This window comes from Aotus nancymaae, unplaced genomic scaffold (genome assembly GCF_030222135.1).
Source record: "Aotus nancymaae isolate 86718 unplaced genomic scaffold, 86718_ANA_hifiasm-v0.15.2.pri h1tg000036l, whole genome shotgun sequence".
NCBI lineage: Eukaryota > Metazoa > Chordata > Mammalia > Primates > Aotidae > Aotus > Aotus nancymaae.
The window spans coordinates 74,350,106-74,371,318 of NW_026988450.1; the positions used below are offsets into that span (position 1 = coordinate 74,350,106).

The window sequence follows — 21,213 nt, forward strand, 5'->3', positions numbered from 1 at the left end:
AATGATTATTTAATCTCTTTTCCAGCTGTTCTATTTAACACCTAAAGGACACATTAATATAACTTCTATTCTGAGTTCCTTTTTAACCTAAGTGTAATCTGCAGCACTGACTTTCACATCAGCTGTATACTCTAGCCCACAGACAAGGTCCATGTGAAGGAATTCTGGAGCACAAACTGGGAGCAAAATGGACTGTGCTCTAATCTTACAACAACTTCTTGTTAGAGGTGATAGAGGTGAGAAAAAAAAAGTTGTATGTATTGCTAGCAAGAAGGCTGGTCTAAAAGTGAAGTGACCTTGACATCTGGCAATTAGCAGAGCTTTTGTGTGTTATAGGTCCTGTAGATCAAGGCTGGTTATAGGACCAGCTACCCAAGAAACGGTGTGGTGTGGGGGGCAAGGCAGATGCTTTGTAAGAGCAATCCACTGTTTTCAATTTTATGAAAAGATCGATATCTAAGAGTAAGCCCAGGACAGTGCATTTAAAACTTAACCATATATTTTCTCAGAAAATGTGACTGAAAAAACAAGTCCAACAAAGTATTTTTTTGTTCTCTTTGTGGTTTGGAGCTAAGAAGTGTAAATGGGTGGAGTACACTTGAGGTTTACATCTCTTTTGTTTTGCTTTCTGGCATAAAGATTTTAGTTCTTTATACTCTTGGGCACCTTTTGCTTACATACATCCCTTTGGAGGTCAGCTTTGCCCTGCATGGACAGCAAATCACACCACTAAAAATTGCCACCAAAACAAAATGAAGCTAATGTCACAGATACCACTAATTCTCCAAAGACTAGAAGGGATGCCTACCTTTATTTTCCTTGTCCTTTAGTCTAAAAGGAAGCTTTAGCCGAGATGTTAAAGAGACAAGTTATCTTGTCATGTCTATAAATGACAGAATGAAATCCGCAGCAAAGTTTTGAAAAACTGTATAGATCCAAAAAATAATAATCCTGGGATTATTGGTACAAATGGGCAAACTACTGATCTACCAGCAGCTGTATTTCCTAATGTTACACTTTGCCTACAGTTCTAACCTGTAACTACTAAACAGGAAGGTATTCTTTCCTTTCTCTCTGCTCAGCTACCTCCTGTAATTTCTCTTACATTGATAGTGAGCAATTACAGTGCCTGCCAAGATAAAATGATAGGCTCATTAAATATATGTTTTGTACAACCACAGCAGAAGGAAGAATTCCTAGCTTCCCCAACACCAAATATAATTTTATTCAAAGCGTCTCGAACTACTTGTGAGGAAAGAATAATTTTATTTTTTAAATTTCTAATGCTGATTCTTTCATAAAATATAGTAAAAATCAATTACTACAAAATTATTAAAAAGGCATAAAATGCAGATCTTTTTAAGTATTAGATTCAACAGACATGAAATTTCTTTGCCAAATGACTATAAAAGTTTCTAAAGACTTACTCTCATTTTCAGTACTCATCTTGTTAGAGATCAAAATTTGCAGCCCTGCAGTGGACTGTTGATGGCCTTGGAATATCATCTTTCTCCAGTAAAATATTCTGAGTGAATATTGTGATTAATATTTTTTTGAATGCACATCAATTGAAATATTTCTTTGTATGTCTACATCTATCATCTATCTATCCACCTATCTATTTATCATCTATCTATCATTTACCTATCCATCATCATCTATCTTTACTTCGTATATTATTGCTTCCCTAATTTCAGATCGTATGCTTAAATGCTATTTTCTTTTCTTTCCTTTTTAAATTTGTTTAACTTGTGGCTACAAAAGCATCTCTCACTAATGAATCCCAAACCAATTGCCAAAAAGCTGGGAAGAATGTGGTGTGTGTGTGTGTGTGTGTGTGTGTGTGTGTGTGTGTGTGTGTGTGTGTGATGTTGGTTATTCTATAACAATTTAATGTGTTAAGTACTTGTGGAAGAGTAGTCACTTGGCTCTGATTAGTGAATGTTCTTTTCGTATTTTCTGACTGCAGATTTTTAAGTAAATAATAAAAGTCACATTAAAAAGGTGAATTTGTTTATATTTTAGGCTTCATTTCTTTTATTTCTTAATATTAATCTTAAGGGCAATGCTTTGATGTCAGAAATGTTTTTGGATATTCTTTGGTTATACCTCAAGGTTTTCACAATTAAATGCTTAACTGACCAATCTGTTTTCTTTTTTACTGCTCTTTTTTTTTTTTTTTTTTTTGTCATATTAATCTTAAGGGTAATGCTTTGATGTCAGAAATGTTTTTGGATATTCTTTGGTTATACCTCAAGGTTTTCACAATTAAATGCTTAACTGACCAATCTGTTTTCTTTTTTACTGCTCTTGTTTTTTTTTTTTTTTGTCATAGTGTTAATTTTTAAAAATTCTGTTCCACTTAGTTTGAATCTTAAATTATTTATTACTTCTCATTTTTAAAGGTGAAGGACTTAGTTAACAATCTTTTTCAGTCTCTATGTCTTAATTCTGTTTTCTATGACCTGCAGAGACCAAAATTAGCATATCTGGGACCTAATGCTCCTTGTTATTGCTTTGTTTATCCTGGATTTGCATTAATTTTCATCTAAACCCTTGTCTTCTGAAAGTCTAAAAGGCAAAATCTGAAGCCATTCATCTTCTCGTATCTTTAATATTACTTACCTTCCTCCTGGACTCATGTAAGATTACCTTGCATTTGGACAGGAGGGAAAAATATTTTCCATCTACTCTCTTCTAAATTCTCATCTGAAACTCTGCAACAAAAGATAGATTAATGAACAAAAACTTCTCTTCTAAATTCTCATCTGAAACTCTGCAACAAAAGATAGATTAATGAACAAAAACTAACAAAGGTTTACCAAAGTGTGTATCTCATATATACATAAGAGAAACTTAGGGATGAGTAACTTAAAAAAGTTTGGTTAGAACTCGGATGTATATAGCAAAGGAATAAAAAAATTTTAGAGAAGTGACAAGACAGAGGAAAGAGACCGATAACCTCTAGGAATAGTAAATTGTGGGAGTGCACTATATGAGAAGCAAGTGGTAGTCAAAGTCTAGTTGGTAAAGTTTATTATGCAGATCCCTCTAGTACCATCTCCAGGCTGACAAAGATCTAACGCTGTCTTTAATGATTAACTTTCATCCTTCTTGGTACAGAGGTAAAGAAGGGCACTTTTGCAAATGTGCATCCTACTTTTAGGAAAATAGGTGGAGGGCAGAGAGCTTTTTTTTTTTTTTTCCGTTACCTATTTCTCCACAATTGTTTTTACTCAAAATAATTCTTATGCCAAAGTGACATTTTTTGCTCCCTGTCACATTTAAGGTCATAAAACTTGATAATTAGAGGAAAATTTTTCTCTTTCAATATTGTTTCTAAGAAATAAATCAATGGTAAATTAAAATTAATGTATGTATGAGATTTCATATCTGAGATTTAAAAAGTAATGTACACTGAAAAATCACATCACTAATTACACAAAAATAAACACAGATCATGAAATACAAACAAGAGCTAAAGAATAAAGAGGAAAAAGTAGATAAAAACATATGGAAAAATCTATTCTGAAACAGTACCTGGATTTGAGAAGAAAGTTAAGTTGCTTTCTTGTATAGCATAGTAATTAAGAGCATGGACTCTGGAGCCAGATACCTACATTAGAATCTATCTGACACCATTAATGTAATTGTGATTGGGGTCAAACAACCTCCTAAGTCTGAAATAAGTGGGGCTAAAAAGAATACCTCTCTCATGGTATCATGAAAAATAAATGATTTAATAGATTTAAAGCATTTGGAATAGTGGCCTAGGAACTATAAGTATAAAGATGAATGTGACATACTTTCTCTTCTTTGAGAGCTATCAGTAACTCTTATAAGCAAAATGTAAAACAGTGAAAGTTAAATGCTTGAAGATGGACAAATGATGGACAGATAGATGGGCATAGCAATGTGGTCATTAGAATATCTAGTCAATAAATAAAGAAACTGAGACCCAAAGAGTTTGTGATCTCTCGGCTAGCAGGACCAGGGCTGAGAATACAACTTCTTTTGCCATCTCAAAGGAGAGGACTAAGGAGGGAGACTTTTTTCCTCTGTGCAGCATAAGCTCAGTTTCTTTTTTCTTTCTTTCTTTTTTTTTTTTTTTGAGACAGAGTTTCACTCTTGTTGCCCAGGCTGGGGTGCCATGGTGCAATCTCGGCTTACTGCAACCTCTGCCTCCTGAGTTCAAGCTATTCTCCTGTCTCAGCCTTCCGAGTAGCTGGAATTATAGGCATATTCCACCAAGCCCGGCTAATTTTTATATTTTTTTATTTTCTAAAAAATAATATATTGATGGTTTTAACCTCTGAATTTAAATTTTCATTTTCTATAGAAAAAATAACACATACACACACATAGAAAGACAGTTTTTACAGTAGTTTCACACATACAAGAAAATGATGACAAGTATATTTTAAAACCATAGTTACTTTAAAATGTAGTTATGACAAAAATCATAAAATGTTTACAATTAACTTTTAGTTTGCTCTAATACCTTAGGTATTGCAAAAATAAGGTACAGAACAATACTACACACTAAAATCAAAATTATAAAAAAGTTTCAATAAGGATATGAATACATAAATTTCTATAAATATCACATTAACAGTACATAATAGCCACTTTTTACTTGTTTTTCCTGTTTATAACCAAAAGAAATTGAGTAAATACTAATTATTTGATTTAGAAGTACCCAAAAGATTACTCCCAAAATGTGTCATTTTTACGATGGTCCACTTTAGTAATGTATAGTTACCAGAGCATTTTTGTATTTTTAGTAGAGACAGGGTTTCATCATATTGGTCAGGCTGGTCTCGAACTCCTGACTTCAGATAATCCACCCGCCTCAGCCCCCGAAAGGGTTGGGATTACAGGCATGAGCCACTGCACCTGGCCAAGTTCAGTTTCTTTACTTACTAGCTGCATGGTCTTTGGGAAGTTGTTGAGCTGCCCTGAGCATCTATGAAACAGAGATTATAATAGTACTTGCCTCTGAAAATTGCTGTGAGTATTAAATGAGATGATATGTGTAAAGTGCTGTGCAGAGTGCCTGGCTCACAGCAAGCTTTCAATAGATTTTAACCTCTATTAATAGTAACATAAATATTTTATTTCATCTCATTTAATATAGCAATTTGGAGAGTAGATTACATGCCTGGAGACATATAGTGAAGATTAATACTATTTTTGTATCCAATTTTTGTTTCTGAATAGAGAATACAAGACAGAAACAATCAAAAATAATAAATACATAGAGATAAATACTATAATTACAAGGCAAAGTCTTCCCAGAAGAAGTAATTAATTGCAAAATGAAGTGACATGAGTTTTCCTTCTTTCTTTTTAAGCTCCCACAAGAGGCTATAAAATGCTTCAAAATACTCCACCATATAAGCTTCAGAAAAAAATAGAAGAAAAAAACCTCTGGACAGTACAGCCTATATGAAGTCCCTTGGGCAATTCCTGGCACCCAAAAGGTGTTGAATGTAAGTTGAATTACCTTTTTATGTAAATGTTTATATTCCCCTCTCCACAAATACCCAATATCTCCAAAGCAGGCTTGTCAACCTCAAGGTCTGAGAAGTGCCAAAAAAGAAAAAAAAGAATCTCTCTTTTTAAGGGAAAGTTATGGCATTCATTTGCACATAATTTGTATTAATAATAAAGCATCTAGAAATACGTGCTTTTAAGGGCTGATTTTAAAATGTCATATGGTCAAACCTCTGCAAGCTCTCAGTTTTTTTTTGAAAAATGACTGTGGCCTGAACGATAATGAGTGACACTGGCAACCAAATAAGTTAGAGAGCTCTTGGAAGCAAGACTTACGATGAGAAAAATCACGATTTAGTTCTATGGTGCAGAGATGTTATTGTGTAAGCTGTTCAGTTGCTAATTCAACATGAGTTCCCTGAGGCCTGGGGATGCAGAGCAACCTGCATCTGGCACTGGAGGCAGCCAGTGAAGTGTGGGATAGAACCCTGTTCAGGTGTTCAGGTTCCCATCGGAAAGACAACACATACACTCACAAGTCAACAAAATTACATTGTCCAAGGTCAATAAAAATTCTGTAATGGGGAATTACAATGCAGAATGCAATTGAGGCCAGATGAGAGGCATACGCAGTAACTTCTTTGAGTTATAGGGACAAGAAGGCACTGAGGAACGCAAAGACCAGGGAAGGCTTCATGGAAGAGGTGAGATCTTGAGCTGACACTCAGTGGATGCTCAGCAGCAGGAGATGCATGAAAGAGCTGAGTTGTCAGGGCCATGAGAAGGGATTGCTGCTATATAAGGGGAGCAGACAAAATAATGTTCTGCATTTGGGAGACCTACTGGGGCATCTCTTAGTATTATCATGCTATGGCTTGATAAAATTTGATAACTAGGGGCCTAGACTCCTCAGGGATGGTGGTTTTGATAGCCCCTCCAGGAAAGTCACCTACACTGACAGGGGCACTAGCCAAAGCTTCCTGGGGATTCTAAAACAGTGTCAGAGAAGGGGGATGATGACCATTACTTATGGCCTCAGGTCTAAAGGCTGTAACAGATTACTTTATTCCACTAACTTTTCCATTTATAAATTTTCACCCAGAAATTGTGACTAACCAGAAAATGTAAGAATCTGTGACAGATGAGACAAACTTAATGTCCCTCCCAGAGTATTTCAGGGCAGTGTTTCCAATGTCTGATTGGCTATTGGGAATACAATAACCCAGCTCCTTTGTCTTAAGACGTGACCACTCCTAGGGTATATTTTATACTTTAGAGCCTTCTGCAGAACAGGCTTCAGTTGGAGCGTCCTGATAAATTACACTTCTGCTTGGGTTCTTTCCTTCCCTCTCCTGCTTCCTGTTCCCCCTTCACGTAAGGGAACATCCTTAATACATCATTTATACTGGGACCCCTGCATCAGGGTCTGCTTCTGGACCTACAAGAAACATGCATTGGATGTGGATTGAGCGAAGGTTTAAAGGAAGAATAAGCATGTTTAATTTACTTGAGGTGACTCTTCTCATTTAGGTAGAAAAAGAGTGACTGAACATTCTGGGAATGAGTCTGGAAATCCAGTTATTGGATGGTGTTTTTCAGAAACTTAACTAAGCTAATAAAATTCATAATTCTTTTTTTATTTGCCTGCCTATCAGCCGAGACAGTTTATTACACATGCAACAGCTTAGATTCACCTGAAATATGATAGAGTCTGTCTTCTTTGTGCTACAAGAACCCATGACTTTCTACCTAGGGGCTCCATCTGCCGTGGTAATATGCTTGACCTGATGTCAAGTGGGCTGAAACACAGGGAATTAATATCCTCAGGGCAGCTGTCAACTAACAGCCAATAAGAATTGTTATATTAAATATTTCAGATTTCTCACTGCTCAGAGAGAAATCTGAGGCTGTTCTACTCCATCTCCTGAAGATGAGACCTCGCTTCCTACAGTCACAATCCCCTTTAGCTTCTTTTCCTTGCTTCTCTCATTCTCCAGCCCCCTACTGATGTTTCCTGGCATTCCATTCCAAATCTATTTGCAATAATCCTGCATCAGAGTCTTCCTCTGAGGGAAAAATTAAACCATGCAGTTTCCATCTCAGACCTTTCCTATTACCCCGAGTGCCCTCTCCTTAGATGCAGGGTCTATAAGAGGCAATTCACCTGTGGCACTACTCTGCAGTTTTGGGGTATGCTCCTTCTGAAGTTATTTTATACTTTGTAACTCATGTTTATGAATATGGTTAGTAAGGATACATATTTTCCTTTTTTAAATTGTGACTATGATATGAACAATCATGAGTGATATTGTAGACAACACATTTGGAATAAAGAAAACCAAGACTCAATTTAAGGAAATCATAACCATCCCAGAAGTGGTGCACAGCTATTCTGCAAGCCTTGGCCATGTATAGGGAACTGTGTGGGAGTCAGTATAGTTGTGAGTGTGGATTTGACTTTGAGGAATACATCCCATAGTCATGAAAGCCAAGAGGATGTTCACATTGGTTAATTATAAGAGGATGAAACTGATTTCAGTATGTGGCTTGCTCAGAAGCTGTCCCAAGAGTTAGCTTTTAAAGAGAAATGTTGAGTAAAAAAAAAAATTTTTTTTTTACTGGGTTTGAGTAAAAAAAAGTCAATCCTGAAATAAGTGAACATCCAGACCCCCAAAGTGGCTGGTCACCATGTTCTAACATTCATTAGGTTTCATGAGATGTAACACAATTGGTTACAAAAATCAACTATTTCATATCGTACCTCTTAGAGTCTTCAGCTTTTGCTAATTGCTTTATGTGAGTTTGTCTTATTTCTACAGGATTTGAGATGTGTTCTATAAACCCAGTGTGTTGTACAATTTTGAACACATATGGTGAATTCACCCACTCTTTAATTTCATAAGGTTTCTAAAAGTACTTACAGTGCTCCAGGTACTGCCTTCTGAGAACAGATGGCCACTCACTACTGCAACCCTATGTCTCCCCTTGTCATGAAAAAGCATCAAAGAACACATGATCTTGACCTGCAGGGAGTTCCTGGTCTGGCTTCAGAGACAGAGAAAGAAGGAAGAACTTGCTAAATGGTGTGGTAAATGCTGTGGCTGGAAAGGGTAGGGAATAGAGGAATTTCAGCCAAACTCAGCTTCAAGGTGGCAGAGAACGCTGGGGGCTGAAGTGGGGCCTGGAATAAATCCAGAGGTGGTATCTTCTAAATTCTTGTATGCATACATTGAGACTTAGCCAGTTGGAAGGAGGGTATTGGAGGTGGAAGGAACGGCACAAGCAAAGGCCTAGACATGGAGAAGAGCAGGCGATGCAGGAAAGCAACTGGAGGTTTCACACAGCTGGAATGTAGAGTTGGCTAAGGGCTGGCAAGGAAAGGGGGTGACCTGAAACAAGGAAGGCTTGAATGTTGTGCTATGCAGCATAGGCTTTCCTGGAAGGACAATAGGGAGAGACAGAAAAATTTGAACGGGTTGGTACCAAAATCAGATTTTCACTTTTGTTCATTCTGGATGCTCTGGGGGAACTAAATTGTGAGAAAAAAGAGTGGACAGAAGGTGGCCATTTCGGATAGTAGTACTGTCCCTCCAAGGTGGCCTTGGAGGGATGTGGTGACATACTGATTGAGTTAGCATGAGTGCAAATAGAGAGATATAGAAATGGGTATTCAAAGGGGAAGAAAGGCTATGTGTAAGCAGGTGGTCAGTGGGGTGGGGACAGGCAGGCATGGGAAGGAAGTGTATCACCTGCAAGTAAGTGAGCTGGGCTGAGGAAAGATGTATGCCTCTGCCTCTTAGCCTTATTTGGGGTGGGAGTGGGGGTGGGCAGGACCAGCAGCCTCCTTCCTGTCCCTGGTCTGTTTGATGTTGTCTCTGTGTGAAACTCTTCTAGAAGACCTTTGATCACTTGTGGCAAGGCCTACCACAAACCCTTTCATTTTCTGACAAAACCTGCTGACAAAGCAAAAACTTCTACATCCTGTTCTTTGTCTCATAGCTGATTAGCTGAGATAATAACTCTGCTCTCTGAAGCTTACTAAGAAAAACCACCAGCACTACCGAGAACTGTTTTGGAAAGTTAACAAAATGTGATGTCTGCAGTTTGCAAACTGACCACAGTGTTAAGCCACACCCTTTGGATTTGGTTACCCCTCCCTATAAAAGCCATACTGCCTTAGTGGCTGAGCCATTCTCATTATCTTCAGATAAGAGTAGTTTCCCTGTTGCAATAGCCTAAATAAAAGCAATTTTAACTTGTCTATTTCTTTGACAGGATTGATGCCATGATTCAAAATGGGACCATGCCTTCGGATCTCCATCTACTCCACCCAGGTAATAAGGACTCTTGGAGCCTTTGTGCTCCATTTGTGACTGGCAATTCAGGGACCTAAAGGTGAGCCCTACTCCTAATTCGATGTTCCAGACTCTTATCTGTTGGTAGCATGGTAGGAATGTAATTTTCATTGAGTATGCAGTTGATCCCTAGTGCTGGATTTTTGTGTGTGTGTGTGTGTGTGTGTGTGTGTGTGTGTGTGTGTAGGGAGTGACTCGGTAATCTCTGTAAATGAATTAAATGTTTGCAGATACTGTGTCTCTGTTAGGTTAGAAAGATGTCAGAAAATTTGGTCTGTTATTTTTATTTATCTAGTTTTTCTCTATTTTGAACTCAAATCAATTAAGAATTTTGACCCAGTGGAAAGAAAAGAGCCCCCCTCCCACTTTTTTTTCTTTTTTTAAGAAACAAGTGAGTTATGTATTTCTGTATTATACCTGATCTATGGCTGAGGTTTTAGAATTAAAATGATAAGTCCTCTAGCTCTGTATGTATATTTATGTGTCTGTGGGTATGTAATATTTTCCTGCCTCCAGATGGTATTACTAAATTAGATTATAAAATTTTTAAAGGCTCTATTTTCTGATTGACTTAGAGCTAAATAAGGTCTTATGTAAATAAAATACTCAAAAATGTCTGGAAATTAAGATAATTGCATTTCTGCTTTCAATACTCTTATAGATACTTGCTCAAATATTCTAAGAATTTACATTCACATAATTTTGGTACATTTTGGCAAATGAGATTAGCTTTATATTGTTGGTTTAATTAAAACAGCTGTGTCTTCTGAATTCTCGGTATTCGGTACTACACAAGCATACATTTTAATTTACTTGGGCATGTTCTTCCTCAGCTTATACAGGTTTCTTGGTTTAACAATCTATCATTTTAGTTACTATATAATTATAAAAATATAAATTTGCATGTAGTTAAATTGAATCACTGTTTTGACAAATGTTAATTCAAAAGTAACTAATTACATTTTCTAGTGTGTCAGCTTGGCTCAAGACCAAGATCTTTTGATAACATAAAACTTTGATGCTAAATATAGTGAATTAATGGGCATTTATTAGATACCTAGATTATCTAACTAGAATAAAATACTAAGCATTCATTACTAAGTATAATTTTCTTCTTACAGACTTTTTGCCTCTTATTTTTTATATAATACAGAGAGTCTATATATTTGGGTGTGTTAATAAACATGTTTATTTTTTGCTACAGTGAGTTGTATTATAGGGATATTTATTACTGCAAGAATTATAAGATGTATATTCATAAGCTCTGCTAGTCTGCTATAAAATAGTGTGTATGAAAGATAGTTTACAATTATCCACTGAAAAAGACTTTTCCCTTGACGAAACTTGAGTCAGGCTCCTTGGAGAATTCTTCCTAAGCAGACTTTGACCTTGGCCTGCCCAGCCCAGTTTTAGCAAAGATTCCTGCTTAGCCAATTTATCAAGAATATACTAATTCTTGATATTGGACTACTCAGTATTTGATCAAGTTTCTCACTCTCCACTCTTGATATCTTAGTTCTTGGCCTGCCTGTCAAAAGTAGTTTTGTTATTAATAATGTTATTAATTCATAGTTTTAATATTAAAAATAATTAAGCCAGTTTAGCAGGAATCCCTCTACCTTTGATATCTAGTTAAGTTCTTAGTAATTTTTCATCCACTTACCACCTTGCTCTATTCCTTGGCTACAAATCCATAGCTGTCTTTGCTGTATTAGAAGTTGAGCTCAATTCCATACAGAAACCTCTCTCCCTTACTGCAGCAGTTTGAATAAGATCTATCTGGCTGTTTTAATACATATCCAGTGAGTAACTTTTCTTTTATACTATCTCCAAGGTTTCTCTATGCAATAGGAGTTACTGTAGTTAAAAGTTATAATCAATATATGTGAATGAGATGAATGAGACTCTAATAGAAGTGATTGTGGCAGAGAGGAACACTTTAAGTGCAAGGTATGCAGGATCTTTTTTTTGTTACGGAAAACAAGAGTAATTTTTTTCTGAAGTAAAATAAGTGGTTATTCCAGTATGAGAAACAGGAAAATATAGGGCAAAACCTTACAAAACCCTAACTAGATAGAGAAAACTCTAGAAGGTTCATAGTTAGGAGGTTTTATTTCTTGTAGTCATAGCTGGCTAAAGTTCAATGGGTTTGTTTACAAAATTTTTAATATAAGCTTTAGTATCAAATATGCAAATGCAAAACTAGAATTTGTTTTATTTTCTATTAAAATATTTTTTCTTAGATTAGTATATTCTCTTAATAAGAGCTTGTAAAATATTTTTCTTCACTTTCTGAGTAATCTGCTAGAAGATAAGCATTCAGAATCTCATCAGAATCATTTCCTGTGCTTTGTTCTGACTTTTTCAAGTCTTTGATCATTTAAGACAAATGTCTTCATATAAAAGAGATGAAGTTCTTTGCAATTATGTTATCTCCTATATCCACTCTAAAAATTATTTCACATCATTTTGATTAAATAGATAACCAAGTACTGTTTATCAGTAATCCATTATCCTACTTGATTAAGCATTCACATTTCCTGACAATGTTTTATATTTTACCTTCTGAAAATCAAATCCTAAATGATATTTCTTTACACTGTCAAGGAAAAAAGTGTACAAATCTGAAGTGAGGAAAACATTACTAAGGGAGAATCTTGCAATAGAAAGATGCTCAAGATCTAAGCCAGGAACATCTCAGGCATGGAGTGAGCAAACACAGCCTTTATGTGCAAAGACCTTGGGAGATAAACTTATGGAAAATGGAAGGGGGTTTGAGGCTATGTGTATGTGTATGGCGGGGGTGGGGGACTGTGGGGAGGTGGGGGATGATGCTGAAACATACTGGGCTATATCAAATATTGGTAGCAGAGAAGTTAAGGCAGGAAGATTGGTTTGTGGTTAGGCACATGGAGTGGGATTCTGGGTCTAAGACAGAGCAAACAAATTAGAATGCTGGAGGAGGTTCATATAAAGTTAAGAACCTAGTAGTTTGGGCAAACCAACCTAAAGTTGTGTTAAAGACAGAGTTAAATCGCCCTATCAGTCCTCCACTCTTGTTCAAGAAAGGCTCAGAAAAAGTGTGCTTGAACAGAGAGACAAGAAGAATCTCAAGTAGGAAATGGCTGAGTAAAATAGTCCCCAGGTCAGATTTGCTCAGTGTTGTTCCTGGAGGACTAGTTGAACCATCTGTTGGGCATACTGGCAAAGATCCGTTGTTTTAGTGCCCTTCAGATCAGGCATCTTAAAAGTGGGATGCCTAAAAGGAAAAAAGAGAAATGTTAATATGAAAGGATATACTAAAGTGAGAAAGACAGAAGTTGAATCTAAGGGTAACTATTCCAGGGAATTCCAAGAGGTTAGTGGATGAACCCTTTTGATCACGCAGCATTGCTCTTTGAGTGTTTTGATGCGCTTGGTAATGTGACCCAGAGTCTGGGTTACCTCTTATATCAGAACATGCATCACCTGGGCATTTCCCCATACTTCTTTTGTGTTCCAGTCAGGGCTTGTCCAGAGGAAAAGAGAGCCCATGCATAGTCTGCTAGCAATGATGGGTCTTTACAGGTTTAAAACAAGTAATCAGACTTGAGCTTGCAGTAATTCTTCAGAGCCTCTGGGCCAGCCACAAGGGAACTTAGGGTCTGAATTGGGATCTGGATAGTAAGGTTTTCTCAGTGACTACGGGTAAAGAGAAAAGGAGAAAAATTGGAAGGTTAGTTTAGGGATTTATAGCTAGATATTGAGGGAAATTGGAAGATTTGAAAATTTAGTAAAAATTGACAATTTGCGCAAGATAGCACATTCAAGTACAATTTATTAGTAGTTACAAAAACTGGTTTTCCCATAGGGTGAGGGAAAGCCAATTTAATCTCTACCAGACAAGAGACAGTTTGCATATCTATCAGTTACATGCAGTTTACAAAGAGGTACTAGATAGCTCAAACACAAACAGAATCAGAATCTGATAATCCAGAAGGATGTGCTATGATTTCCCATGGAAACACAAATTTTCTTTCTACAGTTACTCCTCCCCTTTTGATCAGAGATAATCTCAAGGAAAGATTGTTTTTGATCACAAATTAAGGTTGGGCTCATGAGATTTGGCCTGGTTATTTGCATAGGTGCAGCAAAAGTGGCAATTTATATATCGATCTTCTTTTATTTGCTTTGCTGGAAGTTTTCATAAAGAATGTCAAGTTGAACTTTTCAAAGCCTCTTGAGGATGAGAAGCCAAGTCAAAAACTCACATCGGATTTCACATGCAGTACCTATCGATTTGGCGGGCATTCCTTTTTTCTTGAGATCCCACAAATATCCTAAGTTTCCAGAACCTGCTGGGAAATGACATTCCTTGCTCACCTGCAAAGCTGTGAACCCTGCAAAGCCAGGTTTCAAGCCAGTTTTCACAAGAGGTGCTTTGGAAGCATTGGTCCCATAAGGTCAACTTGAGTTCCTTAAAAGCGTCTGGTCATATCTGATCAAATAAGCATCATTCTCAAATATGAGATCCAGGCAAAGCTTTGGTTGTATTACCAATGGTTTTGTTCATGTCCTGTTAGCAAGGAGGACAGACTCTTATAGAATCTATGCAAATAACTATATTGCCATGAAGATAAGAAGACTCAATGAGAGTTTCCAAATTTTGAAAGAGTGAGCTGAGAAGAAAAATTTACAAATTTCATTTTTGTTTACAAGGAATGAACATAGTCCTTAAAATTGTTATGAGTGACAGATAGCTTAAAAAAGAGAAGGGGGTTATTTATGTCCAGAAAATAGAACATTAAAGCCATAGCGCTATTCTAAAAAAGTCCCATAATTATCCATCATCAGTTTATTCACTCTTATGTAATTAGTTTTTGTCCTACCTGATCCCGGGTTAGTAGGCTTATGAACCCATCTCTTTCTCAACTAGAGTTCTGGAATTCCTGACTCAGTTCATTGTTTTGGTCCCAAAGTTATTAAAGCAATGTAATTAGAAACTTTTCCACAAGAGCACCTAGCATAATTCTTTTCCATGTATCTCTGAGTCAGTCCTTTTTCATTGAAACAAAGTCCTCTGGCCTGTAACAGATTTGCAAGTGTTTGATGGGAAGCATTGGTGAAAAACACAAAACCATCCATAGATGACAAAAGATTGTCATCTATGACAAAATTGCTGTGGTTAACATATTCCTGATAATTTTTGAAAGTAAAAGATGTGATGAAAATTTGCTATAAAATAATATAATTGACTGAAAAATTTAATTTTTGTTATGGCACTTAAAATTCCTTCAAAAGGTTTCCGAGAAAATATGTGTAAACATAATCATTAATTTTATTTTCAAAAAAAGGTAGATATTACATCAAATTTATGAAAGTGAATGGGCATCATTTTTATAGAGAAAAAATTTTCAGATATAACATGATTGGACGGGCATGGTGGCTCACACCTGTAATCCCAGCACTTTGGGAGGCTGAGGCAGGCAGTTGGAGACCAGCCTGACCAACATGGTGAAACCCTGTCTCTACTAAAAATACAAAATTTATCTGGGTATGGTGGCAGACATCTGTAGTCCCAGCTACTTGGGAGGCTGAGGCAGGAGAATCCCTTGAACCCGGGAGGCAGAGGTTGCAGTGAGCTGAGATTACGCCAGCGCAGTCCAGCCTGGGCAACAGAGTGAGACTTCATCTCAAAATAAATAAATAAATAAGAGATATAACATGATTATCATGAGATATTATATGTCATGAATATATCAAACATATAGTTAGAATATACCAAGAATATATTTCAATTATCAAGCAAAGAGATTCAGTATATTTGTATAAGTTTAAGAAAAAACTACTCAGGTAGAACAAAAATGAATTCTTACGATGTGGACAACTCAGAAGACATAGCTGTTTATCAAATCAATTATATCAAGCTACTCTCAATGGCCAAAGGTTTACCTAAATTAGATGAAGTTGAATTTTTTTTTAACATTTTGTTAAGCTTTTATAAAAATACTTTTTTCACATTGATAATACTAGAAATTTGATTTTCCTGATTTCAGGGAAGTTCAAGAATATTTAACTTATGTAGGGTTTCATTCATCTCTAAGCGAATCCAAAAGGAGCTTATTTAAAGGATTTTATAATTTAATGTGGTAATACCATGTAGAGGGAAGAAAATATTACACAAAAGGTATGTGAACATGCACAAACATACATATATTCACATATAGACAGACATAGCGAAATTACAGCTTTAACTTTTAAATTTTAGTCATGACTTAGGCATAATCACAGAAATACAAAACTCACTGGTTCATATTAAAAAACAGTTCCATCTTCACCTCACCTTTATATTTTTACAAGGGTAATATTTTTGGTAGATGGGGCAAGTTGAGGTAACCTGTTCAATATGAGAACTGAGGCATCTTCACCAATATTTGTATAGGAGACCCATAAGCTGCCCTTGGCTCTGGTGTATAATTCTAGGGAAGCCGAAGACTCAATTTCAGGGGGGGCATGGAGGAGAGACCAGGCGGTCATCTGGTGTCTCCAAAGCCCACCTCAGTGGATAAAACATTCAGCCTGTTTCCAGGGAGCCTTTTCAGCCTCAGGCTGTTGCTCTCAGTGCCCCTGAGCTCCTCTAGAGCCTCCCACGAAGGGACAGGACTTAAAGCTCAAGGGATTATAAGGAATTGAGGGGCCAGAGTGGGAGAGGAAAGGCCTGGCATGCGTGGACAGAAAGGTGGAGGAGACAGAGTGGTTGAAAGAGGAAGATCCAAGGATTAAAGGGAGCTGAAGGGAACATGGAAGATGGTAGAAAAGAGAGATCGGGATAGGTGCTGAGAGGACACAGGTCTCAGAAAGTGTTGGGGAAGGAAGATTGTCTTTGAAAGAAGCAATGGTCACTGAAAAGTTTTTGAGAGAAAGCATTTTTTTCTGTCTCTTTGTACCAAATGCCCGCCACCAACAACAAAGCATCTCTTGTCTGAATGAGATCTTGGTGGCACAGGATTCAATAGCCCTTTACAGAAGGAAACAATTTGGAAAAATTCTTCATTCCCCAAAAAGGCCACTGAAATTTAAGTTTAAAAATATTGCCCCCCTCCCCAACTTTTTTTTTTTTTTTTAAGAAAGTGGTTGGAATTATTACTATAATAACACAGAGCATATCCCACTGTTGAGGGGTCTGGAGAACAACAGCCAAATTGATGGTTATCTCATGATAATGGAAAGAACACCTGCCAGCGCTAGAGACCTTGGGCCTTTAACTCAGGTATGATTTTCAGGAGAGAATTAGGGGCTTTCACCACTCTCAAAAAAGGCAGGAGGAAAAGATAGAAAAAAAGAAGGAAATGACAAAAATGAGAGAACTATAGGCCAACTCCTCAGTGTGCTACAACAGACAGGTGTCTGGAACACTGGATTAGAAGTCATGACTTACCACTGTGGATTCTGATTTCCCCAGCCAAGGAAAGGCACGAGGAGTCCAATAAGGCAGCACTGGGTGAAGAAAGCAGGAGCCAGGGGCAGTTGGCATTTTGTCCAAGTCATGGCATCGTTACTGTCGAAGAAAAGAAGTTTAATCTGGACATTAGTCTAGAAAAACTTTCTTAAGAAGAGGAGTATCACAATAGGAGTGGGGCAGTGTCATAACAGAAAGATGCTCAAATCCTAATTCAGAGAAGAGATGAGTGAGCAATGATTTTAAAACACCTGTGGAAAGTTGAGGTGTGAAAATCTGAGGGTGGGAGGGAGTTCTTAAAACTTAACAAACATCGTCAAACGCTATATGAATAGGAGAATTGAGACAGGATATGTTGGTTTGTGGTCAGACACAAGGGGCAGGCTCTGCACCCAAAATGCAGCAAACAAGCTAAAGTGAGAAATTCAGATAAAGCAGAGGTCGGTTAGTCCTCTGCAAAACAGTAAAAAAGTTGTTTTGGCTACTAGTCAAGCACAGTCTTTTCAGCCTCCCCAGTGTCCAAAATGGCCTTTGAGATTTCCCAGAGGACCTCTGGAAAGTCTCAAAGATGTGTTCTTTCACCATGGGAAAAGACAAGAGTTGGAACTAGTTAAGGTTATTTGTTTAATGTGTTATAATTGACAAGATGTCTGGGAAGCATTGTCAAATCAGAAGAGATGCTCAGATTTGCATAGGTTTAATTTGTCAGGGGAAAATGTTATTAACATAAACATTTTTAAACGTGTATTCTACCTAAGAAGTTTCTGGAGAATTGTGAATGTGTTTTTTTCTTTACACTTTTAAGATTACAGTGTTAAATGTTTATCAAGTTACATTTCTACAGCTAGCAGGATAACAGATGTGTCACTGGCACTTGGACCTCATCCTAGGGAATGTTTACTGGGAATTCCCAATTACATCCCAAGCCAAAGGACTTACAGCATTTCCCATCTTTGTGCTTTCTTCATGTTCATCTTTGCCCAAGTCATTCGGTTTTTCATGGACCACCATTGTGGAATGGCCTCCTGAGAGTGAGATCATAGAATCTTTGATAGACACGTCTGTCGCACCATCTTTGCCAGCAGTCACATTGTCCAGGTCTTCAACATTCCTCTCTTGATCCTTTAGCCCATGTGCTTTTGGGACAGATGATTAAAGTGAGGACCTGCACTGGTACATCCTTGGATATTATTTCCAAATTGATGAACATGGAATCTGCTGGCCTTCAGCCAATCCTGTAAGGTGTACCACCAACACAGATAGTCCATTTTCCTTCTTCTTGATATGGATAATTCTCTGTACCAGGACTTGGCCCCTCAACATGCACACAGCTTTCATCCCCCTGACTGATGGGGCCATGCTCCTGTCTGGGTTCTGAGGATTTCCAGAGAAACAGGAGATACTATAGGAGATGACAACGTGAACCCCAGAATTGTTAATGTTTTCACTGTTCATGATATATTTCTATTTATCGGAGTCCTGGTGTTGCTTTGCTTGATGTTAGATAAAAGCGGTATAGTGTTATCCGTCATAATCTGTTATATTTTAAAACTTTAACTTGTTTGCAACTTTACTTCTTTTATTTGGAACCAGTATATTCTAGGTCTGCAGTTTTCTGTTGGGGATTCACATCACTTATCTATGCATTTTTATTAATACTCTCATGTTTATAATCTACTACAGATTTACTGATTCTATTTATTTGATAACTGATATATTTTTAGTAAATTCTAATGGTGTGCTAGGTATGTGTGACATCTAATGGCTCAAGATTTTTATGTTATATATGAAAATGTTTTCTTTTTAAGGTTTTATATATAAGCATTTTTATAAATTAAATGTGATATAGCCTCTTTGAAAATATTGCCAATACATTGCATTTATAGATATTTTGTCTAAATGTTTTTTGGATTGAATTTATTTTGTTTTGCATAACAGAAACAACCAAATGTGTTTGTCAATTACATTATTCCTATAATGAACTCTACTCAGATTATTCACTTTTGAAAATTATCAGTAATATGTAAATGATAGCCATTTTTAGACTTTTGTCATCTACAGATCGTTTTGTTTGTTCTGTTTTACACTGATGCTTCCATAAAATCATTGCAATTGATTATAGGCTAAGGTTTTCTATCTTCAGCAAAAAAAGAACAATATTAGAATCTGGTAGGAAAGGATCATGCCATATACTCTGGGGAACAGATTTCTGATGGCATTGTTTAAATGACTATGAAATCATACCATGGACTGAGTCAGGAGTTACAGATGTCTAGTTGAGAAGCGGATGCATTAATAAAACAAGTAAAACAAGATCAAGTGGAAGAAGAGTTAATTTTATAAAACTGAATGAGCAAATGATTATGATTTTTGTTTGAAATAGTGTTCATGTTTTATTGCTCTATTTTCTGGAAATAAGAATTTCTTTTCTTTTTCTCTTAAGGTAACACTCAAACAATTTTATAGACTATGCTCATTCCTTGTAGACAGAAATGAAACCTGTATTTTTTTTCTCCCTGACTCCCCCTTTCAAAATTTAGAAGCTCCAATTGAGTCTTCTTATCTTCACAGCAATATAGTTATTTGCATAGATTCCATAAGAGTCTGTCCTCCTTGCTAACAGGACATGAACAAAACCATTGGTAATACAACCAAAGCTTTGCCTGGATCTCATATTTGAGAATGATGCTTATTTGATCAGATATGACCAGACACTTTTAAGGAACTCAAGTTGACCTTATGGGACCAATGCTTCCAAAGCACCTCTTGTGAAAACTGGCTTGAAACCTGGCTTTGCAGGGTTCACAGCTTTGCAGGTGAGCAAGGAATGTCATTTCCCAGCAGGTTCTGGAAACTTAGGATATTTGTGGGATCTCAAGAAAAAAGGAATGCCCGCCAAATCGATAGGTACTGCATGTGAAATCCGATGTGAGTTTTTGACTTGGCTTCTCATCCTCAAGAGGCTTTGAAAAGTTCAACTTGACATTCTTTATGAAAACTTCCAGCAAAGCAAATATAAGAAAATCGATATGTAAATTGCCACTTTTGCTGCACCTATGCAAATAACCAGGCCAAATCTCGTGAGATTAACCTTAATTAGTGATCAAGAATAATCTTTCTTTGAGATTATCTTTGATCAAAAGGGGAGGAGTAACTGTAGAAAGAAAATTTGTGTTTCTGTGGGAAATTATGGCACATCCTTCTGGATTATCAGATTCTGATTCTGTTTATTTTTGTTTGAGCTATATAGTGCCTCTTTGTAAACTGCAGGTAACTGATAGATATGCAAACTTTGTAGCTAAGCTTTCTCTCATTGTGGAAACTTCAGTTTGGTATTTACCTTGCACAGCTTGTTAACCTTGCACAGACTGTCAACCTTTACCAGATTTTTAATTATTCCCGTTTCCTTCAGCATCTGGCTACAAACTAACAGCCTTGAAAATAATGATTCCATTTTTATTTCTACTTCTAGACTTGTAGTCATTGGGAACTAAAATCTGACTGCCTAGATCCTTATTGACACTCTAGGTTGCCCTGTTGCTGGTCTTTACCCCCTAGGATTTGAAGAATCACTGCAAGTTCAAGTCTGAGGATTTGTTATAAGCCTAGAAGAACTTATTATCATTCCAGCTAACCATTCATGTTCCAACTATCTCTATGGATAAGCCATTCTTTGGACTACTCAGAAAGTTTGATAAAATGCTTAGGTCATGTACGTCTTTATTGGATAAGTGACCAATGCTGTGGATGACATTACCAATATGATCAACATCTTCAAAAACTCAGTGAGTGGCGTAAGAGTCAATATACAAACAGAAAACTGCCAAGCCATATATAAAAATACAACTTAGACCTCAACTTCTGTAACAACCAGACTGAAGCCCAACCACAACCTCTTCAACATCAGTAAGGACCTAATCAATA

General features: G+C 36.8%; 3 long non-coding RNA genes across 8 annotated transcripts in view; 2 read left to right on the forward strand and 1 right to left on the reverse strand.

Moving 5' to 3' along the window:
• LOC105716813 (uncharacterized) overlaps positions 1–12,618 on the forward strand; it is a 355,673-nt gene extending 343,055 nt beyond the window's left edge. Inside the window, exons 4-5 of the long non-coding RNA XR_001107357.2 lie at positions 5,355–5,492; positions 9,772–12,618. This is a non-coding gene — a long non-coding RNA (uncharacterized LOC105716813). The remainder of the gene's footprint in view (positions 1–5,354; positions 5,493–9,771) is intronic.
• Positions 1–17,561, reverse strand: part of LOC105716814 (uncharacterized) — a 39,256-nt gene extending 21,695 nt beyond the window's left edge. For 2 of the 4 annotated variants that reach the window (XR_001107361.3, XR_001107362.3), the window contains exons 1-2: positions 17,269–17,561; positions 2,626–2,717 (exon numbers count right to left, since the gene is read on the reverse strand). This is a non-coding gene — a long non-coding RNA (uncharacterized LOC105716814). The remainder of the gene's footprint in view (positions 1–2,625; positions 2,718–17,268) is intronic. The other 2 variants (XR_001107359.3, XR_001107360.3) reach the window with 2 other exon arrangements.
• LOC105716829 (uncharacterized) overlaps positions 14,172–21,213 on the forward strand; it is a 44,197-nt gene continuing 37,155 nt past the window's right edge. For 2 of the 3 annotated variants that reach the window (XR_010345622.1, XR_010345623.1), the window contains exon 1: positions 14,172–21,195. This is a non-coding gene — a long non-coding RNA (uncharacterized LOC105716829). The remainder of the gene's footprint in view (positions 21,196–21,213) is intronic. The other variant, XR_010345621.1, reaches the window with a different exon arrangement.